The 18,684-nt window shown below is 47.3% G+C and overlaps 1 protein-coding gene across 2 annotated transcripts in view; it reads right to left on the bottom strand.

Moving 5' to 3' along the window:
- Nucleotides 1–18,684, bottom strand: part of SLIT3 (slit guidance ligand 3) — a 1,050,869-nt gene that overhangs the window by 64,912 nt on the left and 967,273 nt on the right. The window lies entirely within an intron of this gene.

Raw genomic sequence — 18,684 nt, 5'->3', positions numbered from 1 at the left:
AGCGCTCAGATATCAGTGGGCCTCACACAATCCAAAAGTGTCCAGTGTCCAAGTGTGTAGAAATTCAAAATCTCCCCTGTCCTATAGACACCTTGTACCTTGTTTTACATTACTACATAATTTGTTGGATTTTGTCTACATTTCTACCAAAAATGAGGAAGGCTGGTGGAAGAGGCCGTGGAATTGGGCGGGGGTTGGCAGCTGGTAATGATGGTGTTGGTGGTGGATCTGATGGTAGTGGCAAGAGCAAAATAGGACCGAATGCAGGAGGTGCTGACCCTGCATCATCGTCTGGCTACATAAGGCCTCGAACGCTTAGTTTTCTAGAAGTTGGCAAACCGCTTTTAAAGCCAGAGCATCAGGAAAAAGTTTTGTCTTACATTGCTGACTCAGCCTCCAGCTCTATCGCCTCCTCTTCTTCAGTTGTAAAAAGTAAAAGCACTGAGTCGTCATTGGAGGCTCATGTTCATGAACCACACCTTTCCTTGTGTCCTTCACCCCAACCAAGATTGAAGGATGACGCAGGCCATACTACTGATTACTCCATGGAGCTGTTTTCACATACCATGCCTGGATTATCAAGTCAAATGGTGAATTACCCAGGCCAAGATGAATCTGACATGGAGTGCACTGATGCACAGCCGCTGATGGATGATTCTGCTGGTACATTCACTCAGAGCACTACATTGTCCTCGCAGTGTACAGAGCCAGATTCTGACCCTGATGAGACTCAGGTGCCCCTTCCCGCACACTATACCACCATACACGGTGACACAGAGGAAGGTGCACATGACATAGAAGAGGAGGTGATGGATGACCCAGTTGTTGACCCAGATTGGCATCCATTGGGGGAAGAGGGTGCTGCTTCCAATAGCTCAGATGAGGAGCATCCACAGCAGACATCGACATCGCAACAGCTGTTATCTGGCAGGCCCGGAGCACTCCAAAGACAGGTTCCAAACATCAAAAGAGTTGCTGGACAGCTTGTCCAGAGGGTCAAAAGATCACAGCGTGCTAGGCCGCAAAATGTCTGCCAAAGTAGGAAGAGTGCAGTGTGGCACTTTTTTGAACAAAATCCTCATGATCAGGCCAAGGTTATCTGTAAGAAGTGCGCAAAGACCTTTAGCCGAGGGAAAAATCTGAAAAATTTGAATACCAGTTGCATGCTTAGACATTTAACCAGCATGCACTTGCAAGCGTGGACACAACACCAAACCTCAAGTGCCACATGTGCAACTGATCACAACGAAGGTAGTCAGCAACGCTACATTGTTTCCCCCACTGTAAGCCCACCGGTTAGCACAGCAGCAAATGCTGAGGTGTCGTTGCAAGACCACAGCAGTCAGGGAATCCCACTGTTATATCAACGAAAGACTGATTCTAGGCCATCAGAAAGAACACCAACTCCATCACCATCATCAACCCTCTCTCAGTCCACCCTGTCCACCGCTACTTCCACCATATGCAGCTCTCAAGTCCAGCTCACCCTCCCAGACACTATAAGTAGGTCAAGAAAGTACTCAGTCTCTCATCCGCGTACACTGGGTTTGAACGCCCACATTGCCAAACTAATCTCGTTTGAGATGATGCCCTTTCGGTTGGTGGAAAGCACAGCTTTCCGCGAACTCATGGCCTATGCAGTACCACGCTATGACCTACCCAGTCGCCACTTCTTCTCTCGCAAAGCCATCCCAGCCCTCCACCATCATGTGAAAGACCGCATTGTCCATGCACTCAAGCAGTCAGTGAGCGGAAAGGTGCACCTCACAACTGATGCATGGTCCAGTCGGCATGGCCAGGGCCGTTACGTGTCCATCACTGCGCACTGGGTTAATGTGGTGGATGCAGGGTCCACAGGGGACAGCGGTGGTGGGACAGTGCTGTCTAGCCCACGGTATAGGAAACAGTTGGCTGTAGGCGTTCAACCCTCCTCCTCCTCCTCCTCCTCCAGAAGCGAAAGCTCGTCCACAGACCGCAGTCGTACGAGCACTCCATCTGCAGCTGCCACTGTTGCACACGATGTGTCCCCCTATCGAGCAGCTAGTGGAAAGCGTCAGCAGGCTGTGTTGCAGATGATGTGTTTGGGCGACAGACACACCGCCGAGGTGCTGGCCGAGTACTTGAAGCGACAAACTGAGTCATGGCTGGGCAGTGTACATCTTGAGGCAGGCAAGGTAGTTAGTGATAACGGCCGTAATTTTGTGGCAGCCATAGCCCTTTCAAAACTCAGCCACATACCTTGCTTGGCTCACACCTTGAACCTGGTGGTGCAGTGCTTCCTCAAAAATTATCCGGAGTTAACAGCCCTGCTCCAGAAGGTGCGAAGACTGTGCGCGCACATCCGCCGGTCGCTTGTACACTCCGTTCGTATGCAGAAGCTGCAGCGATTGCTCCACCTTCCCAACCACCGCCTCATTATCGACATTGCAACAAGGTGGAACTCCACCCTGCACATGGTGGAGCGGCTGTGCGAGCAGAGGCAGGCCATAATGCATTTGTGGGAGGATACACGGCCAGGCACTTTGAGAGCAGACATGGAGTTGACAGGTGTGCAGTGGTCGAAGCTGAAAGACCTTTGTAAAGTCCTTCAGTGTTTTGAGGAATGTACACGGCTGGTAAGCGCAGACGACGCCATCCTAAGCATGAGCATCCCACTTATGCGTCTGCTCATGCAAACTTTGACGCACCTTAAGGAGCAGGCGTCTGCAGCCAATGTTGATGAGGAGGAAGAGGAGGAGGGAATCCTTGATGACATTCAGCCATTGTCTGCTCAGGGACCTCTCCTGGACGAGGTGGAGGAAGAAGAGGAGGAGGAGGATGATGATGGGGATGATTACTTAGGGGAGGAGGATGCATCTCGTGGGGCAAGTGAAAATGTTGGCGTGGCAAGGTCTGGTACAGGGTTTGTGCGTGACTGGAGGGATGTGGATTTGCCAGAAAGTGCTCCTCCACCCAGCACTCGCAGTGCATCATTGACACCGGGAACATTGGCCCACATGTCAGATTATGCCTTGCGGATCCTAAAAAGGGACCCCCGCATTGCCAAAATGATGAACGATGACGACTACTGGTTGGCCAGCATCCTGGATCCACGCTATAAAGGCAAATTACAAAACATCATGCCACAGGAGAACCTTGACCTAATATTGGCTAATAAACAAGCAACTCTGGTAAATCGGTTGCTTGAGGCATTCCCAGCACACAGCAGCGGTGATGGTTCTCACACGAGCCGTACGGGCCGGGGGCAGCTTGGCAGAGGTGTTCGTGGTGCACACAGCAGAAGTGGTGTTGGAGACAGGGGTTTCATGACAATGTTGTGGACTGATTTTTCAAATACCGCTCACACAACTGGTAATACTGCATCGATGGAAAGTGACAGGAGACAGCAGTTGTCAACTATGGTTACAAACTACTTTTCCTCCCATATCGATGTTCTCCCACACAGGTCATTCCCCTTTGACTATTGGGCCGCTAAACTGGATACCTGGCCTGAATTGGCCCAATATGCCTTACAGGAGCTCGCTTGCCCAGCTACAAGTGTGCTATCGGAAAGAGTCTTCAGTGCAGCTGGATCAATCCTGACAGAAAAAAGGACCCGTCTGTCAACCCAAAATGTGGATGATCTAACCTTCATTAAAATGAACCACGCATGGGTTTCCAAGGATTTTGTCCCACATTCCCCTGATGACACATAGGGTGACAGAAAAATGGCTTGCTTTGGTCCACCTCTTCCTGGTACTTCACCTATTTCGCCTTTTGCATCAGCTGAATGTCCAACATCAACATATGCCACTTTCTAAAACTCCCTAACTGTGCTGCCTCCCCCCCCATGGCCGGGGTCACCACCTACCGCACGACACCGTGCGAGTGCCGTTGCCCTGGACAGGTGGGTAGGCCGACTCTTGGGCGCGGGCACTGGCACAGGGTCCCTCATAGTGCAATCAAGTGTCTCTGACGGTGGTGGTGCACACCCGCCGTCAGACACACCGCTGTACTATGAGGGGCCCAGTGCCAGTACCGACGCCCACGAGTGGGCCCCCCTTGCTTGGGCAGGGCCCCAGCATTTGCAATCTTTACCTCTCCCTGCTCCTCCGCTGTGTAATCTGGGCCGTCAAATCCATACTGTGCCTGACACCGTCTGAGCCTGCCTCCTGAGACATATATTTTGAATGTGTACGCTATCCATACATGTTATCCAGGGATACGGTACCCTTTCTAACCTTTGTGCAATCACGTGCAATCCATACTGGGCCTAACACCGTCTGAGCCTGCATCCTGAGACATATATTTTGAATGTGTACGCTATCCATACATGTTATCCAGGGATACGGTACCCTTTCTAACCTTTGTGCAATCACGTGCAATCCATACTGGGCCTAACACCGTCTGAGCCTGCCTCATGCTGTATAGACATATATTTTGAATGTGTACGCTATCCATACATGTTATCCGGGGATACGGTACCCTTTCTAACCTTTGTGCAATCACGTGCAATCCATACTGGGCCTAACACCATCTGAGCCTGCCTCATGCTGTATAGACATATATTTTGAATGTGTACGCTATCCATACATGTTATCCAGGGATACGGTACCCTTTCTAACCTTTGTGCAATCACGTGCAATCCATACTGGGCCTAACACCGTCTGAGCCTGCCTCATGCTGTATAGACATATATTTTGAATGTGTACGCTATCCATACATGTTATCCGGTGATACGGTACCCTTTCTAACCTTTGTGCAATCACGTGCAATCCATACTGGGCCTAACACCGTCTGAGCCTGCCTCATGCTGTATAGACATATATTTTGAATGTGTACGCTATCCATACATGTTATCCGGGGATACGGTACCCTTTCTAACCTTTGTGCAATCACGTGCAATCCATACTGGGCCTAACACCGTCTGAGCCTGCCTCATGCTGTATAGACATATATTTTGAATGTGTACGCTATCCATACATGTTATCCAGGGATACGGTACAATTTCTAACCTTTGTGCAATCACGTGCAATCCATACTGGGCCTAACACCGTCTGAGCCTGCCTCCTGAGACATATATTTTGAATGTGTACGCTATCCATACATGTTATCCAGGGATACGGTACCCTTTCTAACCTTTGTGCAATCACGTGCAATCCATACTGGGCCTAACACCGTCTGAGCCTGCCTCCTGAGACATATATTTTGAATGTGTACGCTATCCATACATGTTATCCAGGGATACGGTACCCTTTCTAACCTTTGTGCAATCACGTGCAATCCATACTGGGCCTAACACCATCTGAGCCTGCCTCCTGAGACATATATTTTGAATGTGTACGCTATCCATACATGTTATCTGGGGATACGGTACCCTTTCTAACCTTTGTGCAATCACGTGCAATCCATACTGGGCCTAACACCGTCTGAGCCTGCCTCATGCTGTATAGACATATATTTTGAAAGTGTACGCTATCCATACATGTTATCCAGGGATACGGTACCCTTTCTAACCTTTGTGCAATCACGTGCAATCCATACTGGGCCTAACACCGTCTGAGCCTGCCTCATGCTGTATAGACATATATTTTGAATGTGTACGCTATCCATACATGTTATCCGGTGATACGGTACCCTTTCTAACCTTTGTGCAATCACGTGCAATCCATACTGGGCCTAACACCGTCTGAGCCTGCCTCATGCTGTATAGACATATATTTTGAATGTGTACGCTATCCATACATGTTATCCGGGGATACGGTACCCTTTCTAACCTTTGTGCAATCACGTGCAATCCATACTGGGCCTAACACCGTCTGAGCCTGCCTCATGCTGTATAGACATATATTTTGAATGTGTACGCTATCCATACATGTTATCCAGGGATACGGTACAATTTCTAACCTTTGTGCAATCACGTGCAATCCATACTGGGCCTAACACCGTCTGAGCCTGCCTCCTGAGACATATATTTTGAATGTGTACGCTATCCATACATGTTATCCAGGGATACGGTACCCTTTCTAACCTTTGTGCAATCACGTGCAATCCATACTGGGCCTAACACCGTCTGAGCCTGCCTCCTGAGACATATATTTTGAATGTGTACGCTATCCATACATGTTATCCAGGGATACGGTACCCTTTCTAACCTTTGTGCAATCACGTGCAATCCATACTGGGCCTAACACCATCTGAGCCTGCCTCCTGAGACATATATTTTGAATGTGTACGCTATCCATACATGTTATCTGGGGATACGGTACCCTTTCTAACCTTTGTGCAATCACGTGCAATCCATACTGGGCCTAACACCGTCTGAGCCTGCCTCATGCTGTATAGACATATATTTTGAATGTGTACGCTATCCATACATGTTATCCGGGGATACGGTACCCTTTCTAACCTTTGCGCAATCACGTGCAATCCATACTGGGCCTAATACCGTCTGAGCCTGCCTCATGCTGTATAGACATATATTTTGAATGTGTACGCTATCCATACATGTTATCCGGTGATACGGTACCCTTTCTAACCTTTGTGCAATCACGTGCAATCCATACTGGGCCTAACACCGTCTGAGCCTGCCTCATGCTGTATAGACATATATTTTGAATGTGTACGCTATCCATACATGTTATCCGGGGATACGGTACCCTTTCTAACCTTTGTGCAATCACGTGCAATCCATACTGGGCCTAACACCGTCTGAGCCTGCCTCCTATGACATATATTTTGAATGTGTACGCTATCCATACATGTTATCCAGGGATACGGTACCCTTTCTAACCTTTGTGCAATCACGTGCAATCCATACTGGGCCTAACACCGTCTGAGCCTGCCTCATGCTGTATAGACATATATTTTGAATGTGTACGCTATCCATACATGTTATCCGGTGATACGGTACCCTTTCTAACCTTTGTGCAATCACGTGCAATCCATACTGGGCCTAACACCGTCTGAGCCTGCCTCATGCTGTATAGACATATATTTTGAATGTGTACGCTATCCATACATGTTATCCGGGGATACGGTACCCTTTCTAACCTTTGTGCAATCACGTGCAATCCATACTGGGCCTAACACCGTCTGAGCCTGTCTCCTGAGACATATATTTTGAATGTGTATGCTATCCATACATGTTATCTGGGGATACGGTACCCTTTCTCACCTTTGTGCAATCACGTGTAATCCATACTGGGCGTGAGAACGGCTGGCGAGCTGTTAAGCAAGCTACAGCACCTGTCCAGACAAGTACAGGGATTCCCTAGCGAGGAGACTTATTTGATTGTTTTCAATGTTGGGACAGCAATTTTTGGGGAGCATTATACTCTGGAGAATGATAGATGGGGCCCACCATACACTGGAACATTCCAAAGGTGGACATCAGACACTGGAGCAGCATTTACAGGGCCCATTATACACTAGAGCATTAGAAATGGGGCCCATTATGTTTGGAGCATTATTTGGGCCCATAAGACAGTGGAGCTTCATCCATGGGGACCAACATATACTGTAGCATTATGTGGAGCTCATCATATACTGTTTCAAACATTATATGGGACCAATGATTCTGTATGGAGAAATAGATGGGCCTCGTCATGAGATGTAAAAAGTGAGGTATTTTTCATTGGACTATACCGCTATTTCTCTGCCGTATCGGAGCATGATGAGTTGTGGTATGTGTTAAAGGGGCGCTCTTTCGCCCAGTGAACATGAAAACCTGGAGCCATCCCTCCCCCCCCACAGTTTGTAGCCAAATAACCCCCATTTTTCAGTGCGTAACTTGTATTATGAAGTTAATTAAGGTTGACAAGCTTAAGAAAGAAGAATTGATGCTTTTGGCATTCAAATGGGCACTGTAGGTGTGTTTCCTGTCCTCCTCTCACTGCCGACTTTTATTCCCCATTGACTTACATTGGGTTTCGTGTTTCGGGACGACCCCGACTTTTCCCTATAATCGGACGATCTTGCTCGACCCGACTTTTGGAAAAGTCGGGTTTCACGAAACGAAACGCGACCCTAAAAAGCCAAAAGTCGCTCAACTCTAGGTGTGACCACAGCAAATTTGGAATAGTGATGGATCATCACCAGGCAATGTTCATAGCCCTGGTGTGCTGGGCCAATCGTCAAGTAGTCTATGGCCAGTAGCTCCAAGGGTGCAGAGGACCTCACCGTTTCTGTAGGAGCTCGCTGTTCCGGCGGCTTAATTAGTTCACAATTTTGGCACTGCTGACATACTTTCTCCATGACGGTCCTCATGTGTGGGTGATAAAACAACCGTTGCAGCCACTGAAATGTTTTTTCCGCCCCGAAGTGTGCCCCCTTCTAGTGTGCTTCCTTAGCCACCCATTCAACCAGGGACGAGGGGATGATCGTTTGCCAAACGAAGCCCACTTCAGATTGTAGGTACACTTTCCTGTACAAGATTCCATCCCGTAACTGTAGCCGTTCCCACTGGCGCACCATTTTCAACACCTCAGGGGGCAAGGCTGCTCACTCACTCTGGCCGGGCATCTGTTCGGCTATGAGCCACCACCAAATTCTCAGGTGTACTCCCCTGAGTTGTCGCCGGCATCGCTGCCACCATCCTGGCAGCCCCTCCAAATTCTGGAACCTCTACAGCCTCCAACTCTTCATCCCGGCTGGGCACTGGCGGGTGGCAGTTTACTCGCGAAAAGGCATCCGCATGAGTATTTTCCACTCCTCTTCTGTTGGAGATCCTGTACCGGAATTTTGCCATTCGTGCCTCCCAATGTTGTTCTAAGGCCCCAAGCTTGGCTTTTTCGAGGTTGGCCAACGGATTGTTATCCGTACGCACATGTACTTCCGAGCCGGCCAGATACTCTGCAAACTTTTCAGTCATCGCCCACACCAGCGCCAACAGCTCCAGCCTGAACGAGCTGTAATTTTCCGGATTTCTTTCGGATACATGTAAGGAGCGACTGGCGTTCGCGATGACACGCTCCTTCCCGTCCTGCATCTGTGAGAGTACTGCCACGAGTCCTAGTAGACTTCCATCAGTGTGCAAGACGAACGGCTGGGTGAAATCAGCATAGGCCAACACCGAGACCTCAGTCGGGGCCTTCTACAAGGCTTGGAATGCCTTCTCTTGTTGTTCTCCCCAATCTACATTCCTGTTCTTCGCACATAAGGGTACTCCTTTCAGCAATTCGTGGAGGGGGTTTGCGATGCGGGCAAAATCTTTTACAAAGCGCCGGAAGTATCCTGTGAGTCCTAGGAACGCTCGTACATCCTTCACGGTTTTTGGGGTCAGCCACTCTTGCACCGCAGCGATCTTCTCCTGCGAGGGCTTCACTCCCTTGGCGGAGACCACATGCCCCAGATAGTCAATTTGTGTGCGGAAGTGGTGGCATTTCTGGGGTTTCACCTTCAAACCAAATTTTTGTAGCCGACTCAGAACTTGCTCCAGTCTCCGGAGATGTTCTTCAACTGTAGGAGCAAAGATGATTATATCATCCAAGTAAATCAGGGTGGCTTCAAAGTTCAGGTCCCCCAGACACCATTCCATGAGATGTTCCCGGGGCGTTGGCCAGCCCAAAGGGCATGTGGTCGAACTCAAAAACTCCCATCGGGAGAATGAAGGCCGTCTTGGCTTGGTCTCGTTCAAACATGGGTACTTGCCAGTACTCGCTGGCCAGGTCTAGTGTGGAAAAATATCGGGCCTTTCCCAGTGCAGACAGGGACTCTATCCATGGCAGTGGATATGAATCTCGCACTGTGCAAGCGTTGAGCCGGCGGTAATCCACACAGAAACGTAGAGTTCCATCTTTTTTCCGCACCAAGACGATGGGGGCAGCCCACGGGCTCTGGCTCTCACGGATTACTCCCTTCTTCAGCATCTGTGACTGCATTCCCTTAACCTCCTGATACATTTATGGAGGTATCTGGCGATATCTCTCCCGTATCGGTGCCGCGTCCCCAGTGGGTATCTCATGGGTAATGGCCGTCGTGCATCCAAAATCATCGTCATCCTTTGCGAACACCTCCTGGTACTTCCCCAGCAAGGCCTCCGCCTGGGGAATTTGGTGAGAGTGCAATTCTAAGAGTTCTGCCCACATCTGCTCTAGTATCCGGCAGCCTTCGTCTAACACCCAGGGATCTGGGGCAACCTCTGCTTTCACCGTCACCAACCATGGGTCTTCCGCTTTGGCGGTCAACTGCACTGTTTCGGAGGGCACCAGATCGTCTGGTACACCTAGAATGTAGGCCAATTCTGCTCTGGGAGCCAGGATCACATCAGTCTCCCCCAAGTTCACACAGCGCACGAGGACGGTGCCGTTTCGCACAGTGGTGAGGGTCCATGCGGCTAGTACCCCTGACGGCAATTTGTCGGCTGGGCTAGGCTCCACCTGCACCTCTGCTCCTTCTCGTGGGACTTCTGCTCGCACTGGCAGGGGAAGCACTCGATTCACAGAAGCAGGGATGAAGACTTTGCCTAGTTCCTTTCCACCACTGCAGATTTCCCGGATACGGTGCTGCCCGAATCAGTTGTTGAAAGACCTTCTCCTGTGGGGTCTGATCACTCCACTGTCGCAAGAAATGATCTGGGGTCTCGTTGAGTAGTAAGCTTCTGAGGTCTTTAAGCACGTTCATGCCCAGGGTCACAGTATGGTCCCGAGCAGCTTCTCCATCTACCAACACTACTCCTTTTCTTCCCACATCTTTTCCACAGACTTCTATGTTCAGTCACACCACCCCTGCAACCGGGATGGGTAGGTGATTGGCCGCCGTAAGTCTAATGACTGGGCCCCACTCAGGTCGCAGTGCCTCTGTGAAGTGTCTCCGAAAAAATTTTTCGGCCATGGTTGTCACTTGTGACCCGGTATCTACCAGGCATCGCACAGCTCTTCCGTTGATTTTGGCCCAGACGAAGGGGCACATGGAAACAAGGTTAGTGGGACTGTTTTCACTCCTCCTCTGTTCTTCTTGCTCCGGGCGGTGTCCCTCGTGCTCGGAGCCCCCTAGTTTAACGGGAGCCATGGGGATGGTCGGCTCCGCTGGGGACACCACCGGGTAATATGACCGGGCTCTCCACAAGTATAGCATGTGAGAGGGCGTCTTCTCGGGGTAGCTGTAGCTTCTCTTCGGGAACAGCTCCTCTTCCCCGCATCCGTGATTCGGGCCCCTCTGCCTATGCCCCCCTGGAAGTCGCCATTTCCTCTCGGAACTGACTGATATCCATCCTCAGGTCTTCCACCCATCAGGGGACTTTGTCTTCAGTGCTAGCTGCCTCCCCGCTCTGCACCTTTCCCACCGAGCCTTTCACGTCCTGCTCTTGCTCACACGTGTGCGCCTCGCTACCTACTTCAGAAAAGGTCATGCCTGGCTTCACCCGGAGGCGCTCACGCATAGCCTGCTTCACCATTCCATCACGTAACGCTGTCACCATCTGGTCTCTGAGCACCACGTCTACTGCTCCTACACCTACCCTGTCCTTTCTTTTGATAGCAGTGTGAAGCTCTTGTAGGGCATTCATAAACTGGGTCACGGTCTCCCCCCTCTCTTTGCACCCAATGGAACAGTCGCATCCGTAGTTCCCCTAAGTCAGTGGGGTCCCCATGTGTCTCCTCTAAGATACGTAACACTTTCTGCAGAGTATTTCTTTCTAGGGGGGTCTATGCATGAGAGAGTCCCGTGCCTCCCCCTCTAGGGCCATCAAGGCTATTTCTGCCTCTAGGGCTGGTGCCAAGGGGTGCATCCGCAGTAACCTCTGAATTCTCTCTGTCCAGTTCCATAACATCACATTATTCCCCGTAAACCTCGGCAGGTTATTCAAGATGGCCCCCAAGGAGATGCTAGTCTTGGGGCCTTCCCTGACTGCTTGGTCCACTTTGTCAGTGTCTTCGTGTGACATCCTGCCGACTACGCCAAATGTAATAACGTGCAGGAGGAATATATGTCACCACAACAGTAAAAGGGGAGGTTTATTTACAGGGAGAATATCTGGTGAACATATAAAACAACAGAGAAAATGCTGTAACAGGTGATATCAGAGACTGAAGAAATAACAGAAGTGCAAAACAACAGACAGTTATTCTCTTATGGGGAAGAAACTTATCAGTTCCTGGAGATCTTGTTTGTAGAGATCACTCCAGGGGTGCTTGATGTCGTCAGTCTCTGGGGTCCTAGGCATAGTCCAACTGGCGTATTGGGGTTAACGTGAGAGCTCAAGGGGTATGCGGATGGTGGTATCCTCCTATATGCAAGGTTCTTCCCTCTGCTGCGGCAGCGGCATTCCCTCCCCAGGGTCATGGGCTCTGCCTGGGACAGTCTCTCTTGGCAGGTCAGTGTCATGCTACAGTATGCTCCTCGGTCACAGGGAAGCGTCTCAGGATAAAGCAGGGTTTCACTGCAGGGCAGCGTCTTAAGGCGCGCAGTCTGTCGGTGTGACAAAGTCTCTAACAGGAGGGGAGCGACCAGCCCTCCAGGCGGTGCAGTGACAAGCTTCTCGTGCTCACCGCCTGTGTCTGCGGTCCCTCAGTGTTCAGTTGCTGCGCCTGTGTCCTATCCTCTCCTCTGTCAGCGTCCTCTCCGCTCCCGTCCCTGCGCTGCTCTGCTGAAAGCGCGCCCAATTCTCCCACTCTCCGTCCTGCCCTCTTCCTGTTCCTGGTGCTTGCGCAGTCCCCTAAAGCATCCCCCGGGGAACCTAATGCCCTGCTCGATGGTTCCGGGCACGGAGCTAGGAAGGCAACTCCCCCTCGGCTCCTTCAGTGCTTCACCCCCTTACAACAGCACTGTTGTCTGATATCCCGGGGAGGGGCTCCTTCCCTATCCCTAAAGATAGCTAGGCGCACCCTAGCAGTCCCAGCTCCCTGGATTACTTCTGATGGCAAAGACACCGGGGCCATGAGCCTTGCTGAGCTCCTAAATTGGCCCTTATCTGTCTCATACAACAACCCATGTTAGAATACACAAACCAGACTAACAATGGAAGGAAAAAACAAATAGGAGAGGATGAGGATATGTACACAGACAAATCACCAAGCAACAGTTTTTAGAACAACACTCGAAACACCTCCTCAAACAACCAACACCTCCAACTCCAGAACCAGGCAGTATGAAACTTACCCTGGCAATCCCTGATTGCCAGAGGCAAGTATATATATTTATATATAGCACTGAGAGCTGAAAACATCAAAGCAGGAAAGCTCCATAAGTTCTCAACTGAACAGATTAACCCCTGCACTGCTACCAGAAACCTGCACTGTTTAATATGATGCAGAAGTAATTCTAATCAGTGAAGGAGTACTGTCTCTGTCGCGATAAATCCGTGACACCTCTACATCATGCTGCTCTAGTTTTGACATTGTGAGTCCTATACGACACCTAAAAATTGATCAATAGTACCTTGTGACATTGCAAAGCTTCAAAAAGAATGCTCTGAGATGGAAATGTCCATTGAGCTTAGAGTTTCACAGAGTGTCTTCAGCAGGTTGTGATATCGGCAGATAAAGAGAGACTGGAAGAGTCACAGAAAGGCAGAGATGTGATGTTCTTTGGCCACATCTCACACTCTGATGACCACTTCATTGTGAACAATGCCCTTTGGAGCTGGATGATGAATGCCACACAACTACAAGCATATTTAATGGAAGTGAGAGGCACTTAAGTGTCTCATCAGACAATTCAAAACCATTTACAGGAGTGTGGTCTGCATGCTAGACAACCTGCAAGGGTACCAGACCACACATTCAGGCACAGACATCATATACGGTGGATGAGGGACCAGTACGCCTCAGTGATGTTTACTGATGACTGATGAAAGAGTATTCACAATGAGCAAAAATGAAGGCCCCCAACAATGTTGGAGACGTCAATGAGAGTGCTATGCATATGCCTTTGAAGGTGGTGGTGTTGCAGAGTGCGCAAATGTATGTGTGTAGTTAATACAGAAATGTCCTACACTTTGTGAATGGTACAGTGATAAGCCCCTACTACTTGAATAACATCTTTAACCCAGTCATTACATCTTTGCATGAAAAACATGGGCCTAATTTCATCCTCATGGACGACAATGCTCCAGCTCATCGAAGTTACGTCATTAACGAATGGCTGCTGTAGACTGAAGTACCTCAAATGGAGTGGCCTGCACTTTCTCTAGACCTGAATCCCAAAGAAAACCTATGGGATCAGCTGAGTTGCCGTGTAGAAGCGCGTAACTCTGTATTTCAGAACCTCAATGACCCAAGGGTTGCCCTTCAAGAAAAGTGGGATGCCATGCCTCAGCAGACAATAACTCGACTTGTGAACTACATGAGATGTCGTTGTCAAAATGTAATTGATGCTCAAGTCCACACGACAAGTTATTGAGACATTGACATTTTTTGTTGGGGTGTACCCAGCACTGTTGTTGGCTTTTGTTTCAATAAATTGTTTGAGATGAGGAAATCAATATTGCATGCTTTTACTTAAATGCCATGCTTTCATGATAAAATCTCACTGTAGTGTGAACTTTTTACTTTTGCCATAAATTTTGCCCAAAAACCAAATACAGTACCTCTAACTTTTTGTAGGAGTGTATGCGCATGTAGGCAGAGACCTGTCAATCCAATGCAGTGAGTGAGAAGAATCCGATGGGGGACCCACCTGTTTTAACAGTCCACAGCACAGCTTGGTCCATGGTGGGTATTAAAGTTTGTTTTTCTCTAAAATGTGGCAGTGTTTCAGAGTTAAACATACAGAATGAGAATGCTGAAGGCGTTATTTTTCCCAATAAAAAGGTTGTTTTAGCCCCAAATTGTTTCAATTTCACAAGGATAGCAGAAAAAATGGACCCTAAAACTTGTTGTGCAATCTCCTGAGTACACCAATACCCCATATGTGGTTGAAAACTACTCTTGAGGCACAGTGCAAAGATCAGAAGGGAAGAAGTGCCATATTGGAGTTCTTATTTTGCTGGAATAGTTTGAGTGTGCCATGTCACACTAGGAGAGCCCCTAAGGTGCCAGAATAGCAGAACCCCCCAAAAGTCACCCGTTTTACAAACTAAACAGCTCAATTAATTCATCTGAGGGTGCAGTGATCACATTGACAACATGGGTGTGTCACAGAATTTAATACCATTGGCAGTGAAGAAAAAATTTATAGTATTTTTGCCATCAAAATTTTGCCCCAGATTTTAAAATTTCACAAGGGGAAATGGGTAAAAATGGCACCAAAATTTGACCCACAATTTTTGTTGAATGTCGAAATACCCCATATGTGGCTGTACAGTACTGATTAGTCAAATAACAAAACTAGAGAGCAGAGCTGTGGAGTCAGAGTCCATTTTGGTGGAGTCGGTATAAAATGGACCAACTCTGATTTCTACAATATATAATTCATAGGGAACAGTAGTATAATGCAGTATATACTGGAATTTGGGAAAGTTATGAAATATCCTATAATTGTTTTTTCTATTCCTGATCTAAGGATCTAGGCTTTTAGTTGAAATAAATCTGTGCTGCACTTTATGTACATGCTCAGTAGTGAGACCAGTGGTATGAAGTCGGGAATCAGGGAAATTGAGGAGTCAGAGGTTTGTCTTACCGACTCCATAGCCCTGCTCCGGAGTGACGGAGTGCTATTTGCCTCCTGGAGTGCAGATTTTCCTTGAATAGATTGCGGATTCCATATACAGAGCCCCAAAGAGCTGGAAGAGCAGAATCCCCCTCAAGTGATCCTATTTTGGAAATTATACCTGTTCTGCCTTCTGAATAGGGCAAAGAATGTTTGTATTATATGCTGGGTTAGTTATAGCCTCACCTAGTGGTGGCTGAATTTATAGCAGTGTCTTTGATAACATTTTCAGTCTGTAACTTTAACAGAAGCAATGCACTTGGGATTGAAGCAATGCTTTGTGGGAAGGAAGCAATGTGTTCTGGGAAAAAGAAGGGCCATTTTGCTTCTGTGTATATCATAGGATACATGTGTTTACCTGTCCTCCATGTTAACTCTCCAACTCGAGTTTGTTATCCGGGTAAAGCATATCTGGTAAGCTTAATCTTTCTTACAATGCAGTGTGTGCAGAGAGTTTATCAGAGATGTAATTAGACACCTGTGTTTACTATGTAGGTTGCATCACACTGAATGCTTCTGTATTTGTTAGCTGTGATCATCTGCCCAATACTTATGCATGTCATTTGTATTCTTTACATTTTTATCACATGTTCTATACTCTTCACCAATAAACAAGTTAGACTACAGAGATCAGTCTGCTTATTTTGGAAGACAGAGCTGTGGTTTATGCTGTATGCTGGAGTGCACAACGTGTCAGCGTGCCTGAAGGCAGAACAATACGCCTTTGGGAATTTATTTACCTGTGTAGTGACGATTTTGACTCAATGGGTGTTTTCCAGAAACAAGCAGTAGTGGATGTTGCTGAGTGAAAACTGCAAACTGCCATTGTAGTGCCCAGTACTTTATGCCCAGCTTGTACTTCTGGAGACACACCCATAAATAAGACAAGCTCCCATTGCTACAGAAATGCCAAACATGTGGAAGCTGAATGTGGTTTAGGCACACTAGGGCTCAGAAGGGAAGGGGCTATTTTGATTTGGGAGAGCAGAATTTGATTTATTTCTTTTTTTTTTTGGGGGGGGCAGAGCCATTTAGCTTTTTCAGAGCCTTTGTACTACCACTAACATTTAATTCCCTATATTTCCACTAACAGATGAGGAACCTGAGTGGAGACTTGCTTCTTTTGTGGATTGATTTGAAGCTTTTATTGGCCTCATTTTACATAACATCATGGATCCCACTTATCCTTTGCTCTACGTTGACCACTCACATTGGGATTTCCATCTAAATCTCTGAGAGATGTAATTCAGATGAAACCCCATGGGATCCATTGACTATAATGAGGCAACAGAGTTACTATGGACTTTGTCTAGTCTCTGTTCATCAGTGTCCTTCTTTTCAGAAGTGCACAAAACTGTGGCAGATTGTACTTTTATTGCTTGCCTAAAAAGATGGACACCACCTGATGATAGGCCCGATGACGTCCACAGTGTTTCCATTTGCCTCATTATAAGAAATCTTCTGCTAGAGATTCCGTCTGAATTATGTATTTCAGAGATTTATATGGAAATCCTGGTGTAAGCCCTAACTGCGATCTTTGGAAGACAGAATGAAAAAATCAACAGCAGGTGAAGAATTGGTTTTGTTTATTTTTTATGCCGTTTCTCATGTGGTATAAGTGATTAAACGACTTTATTCTTCATTCAGGACAGTGTGATTAAAGCGATACCAGATTTATATAGATTTTTTGTTTGGCTGCTGTCACACGCTAAAAGACGCTTTTTATTGAAATGCTAGTTTTTGCATCACCATATTTTCAAAGCTATAATTTTTCCATATTTCGACTGACAGTCATGTGATAACTTGTTTTTCGCAGGACGAGTTGACGTTTTTGTTGGTACTATTTTCGGGCACATGACTTTTTTTTGATCGCTTTCTATTCCTATTTTGGGGAATTGTGTTTTTTTTTATTCCTTTCCACATGTTGTAAAATTGATAAGGCAGCTTTATTGTTGAGGTCAGTACGATTACAGCAGTACCACATTTATATCCTTTTTTACGTTTTGGCGCTTTTACCCAATAAAAACAAATTTATAGAAAAAATAATTATCTTCGCATCGCATTTTACTCTGAGAGCTAAAACTTTTTTTTTTTTTTTTTTTCCACTGATGGAGCTGTACTGTGGCTTGTTTTATGCGGGACAAGATAACATGTTCAGAGATACCATTTATTGGTACAATATATTTTTTAATTTCTCATTTTTTTTTTTTTGCTTTTTGTTTTTTTTGTTTTTTTTTTTACAAAGTCCCTCTATGGGAGTTTGTCTTTCAGCAGCTTGATCATTGTTATAAACTATTCCAAGGCAGGGGCATTGCAATGGTTTTTATCTGTCAGTTCTGCACTGATTTTCAATTAGATCATGCACTGCACAAGATCAAACTAAGTTGCCAGAGCTAGTGCCCCATGACGACATCGGGTCACCATGGCATTGATCAGGCCCCAGCGATGACGTCGCAGAGCCACAAATCGGAGGGCAGAGGGAGCCCCCTCCCTCTGCCTGCCTTTTAAATGCTGCAATCTAGATCGCAGTATTTAGGAGGTTAAACTGCCGGGTGCGGTGCGGCACTGCTCCTGTTATTGAGTGCCGGGTATCAGCTGTGATATCAACTGAACACCCAGCGGCGATCACGTGAGCACAGCTGCTGTGTGTGCAAAATTGCCTGGACGTACCCAGTACGTCCAAGGATGGGAAGCACTTCCCGACCATGACGTACTGGGTATGTCCAAGGTAGTGAAGGGGTTAAAATGTTCATTAAAATTAACTTTGCTTGTGGCACATCCCTTTAAACTTAAGACCATGCAGAAGTATAAAGAGTCTGTTATGTTTATTTGTGGCCTTACACTTCTATCTCTGGGACTGTCAACTTTATACATTTTTCTTTAAGGCTATGTTCACACGCTGCGTTTTTTTTCGCGCCTTTTCGCAGATTTACCAAAAATCCACTTAAAAAAACGCTTAAATGAAGCTTCCCATTCATTTTAATGCATTTAGCACTTTTTGTGCATATTGATGAATTTTTCCACGAAAAAAACGTTTCGCAGTAAAAAAGGCAGCATGCTCATTAATTTCTCGGAAAATTCCGCATTTCAGGCTATTTTCTGTGTGTCTGGGGAAGC

Source organism: Dendrobates tinctorius, unplaced genomic scaffold (assembly GCF_039654945.1).
Source record: "Dendrobates tinctorius isolate UK_male_01 unplaced genomic scaffold, ASM3965494v1 ptg000036l, whole genome shotgun sequence".
NCBI lineage: Eukaryota > Metazoa > Chordata > Amphibia > Anura > Dendrobatidae > Dendrobates > Dendrobates tinctorius.
This window is presented reverse-complemented; position numbering and strand designations above follow the sequence as displayed.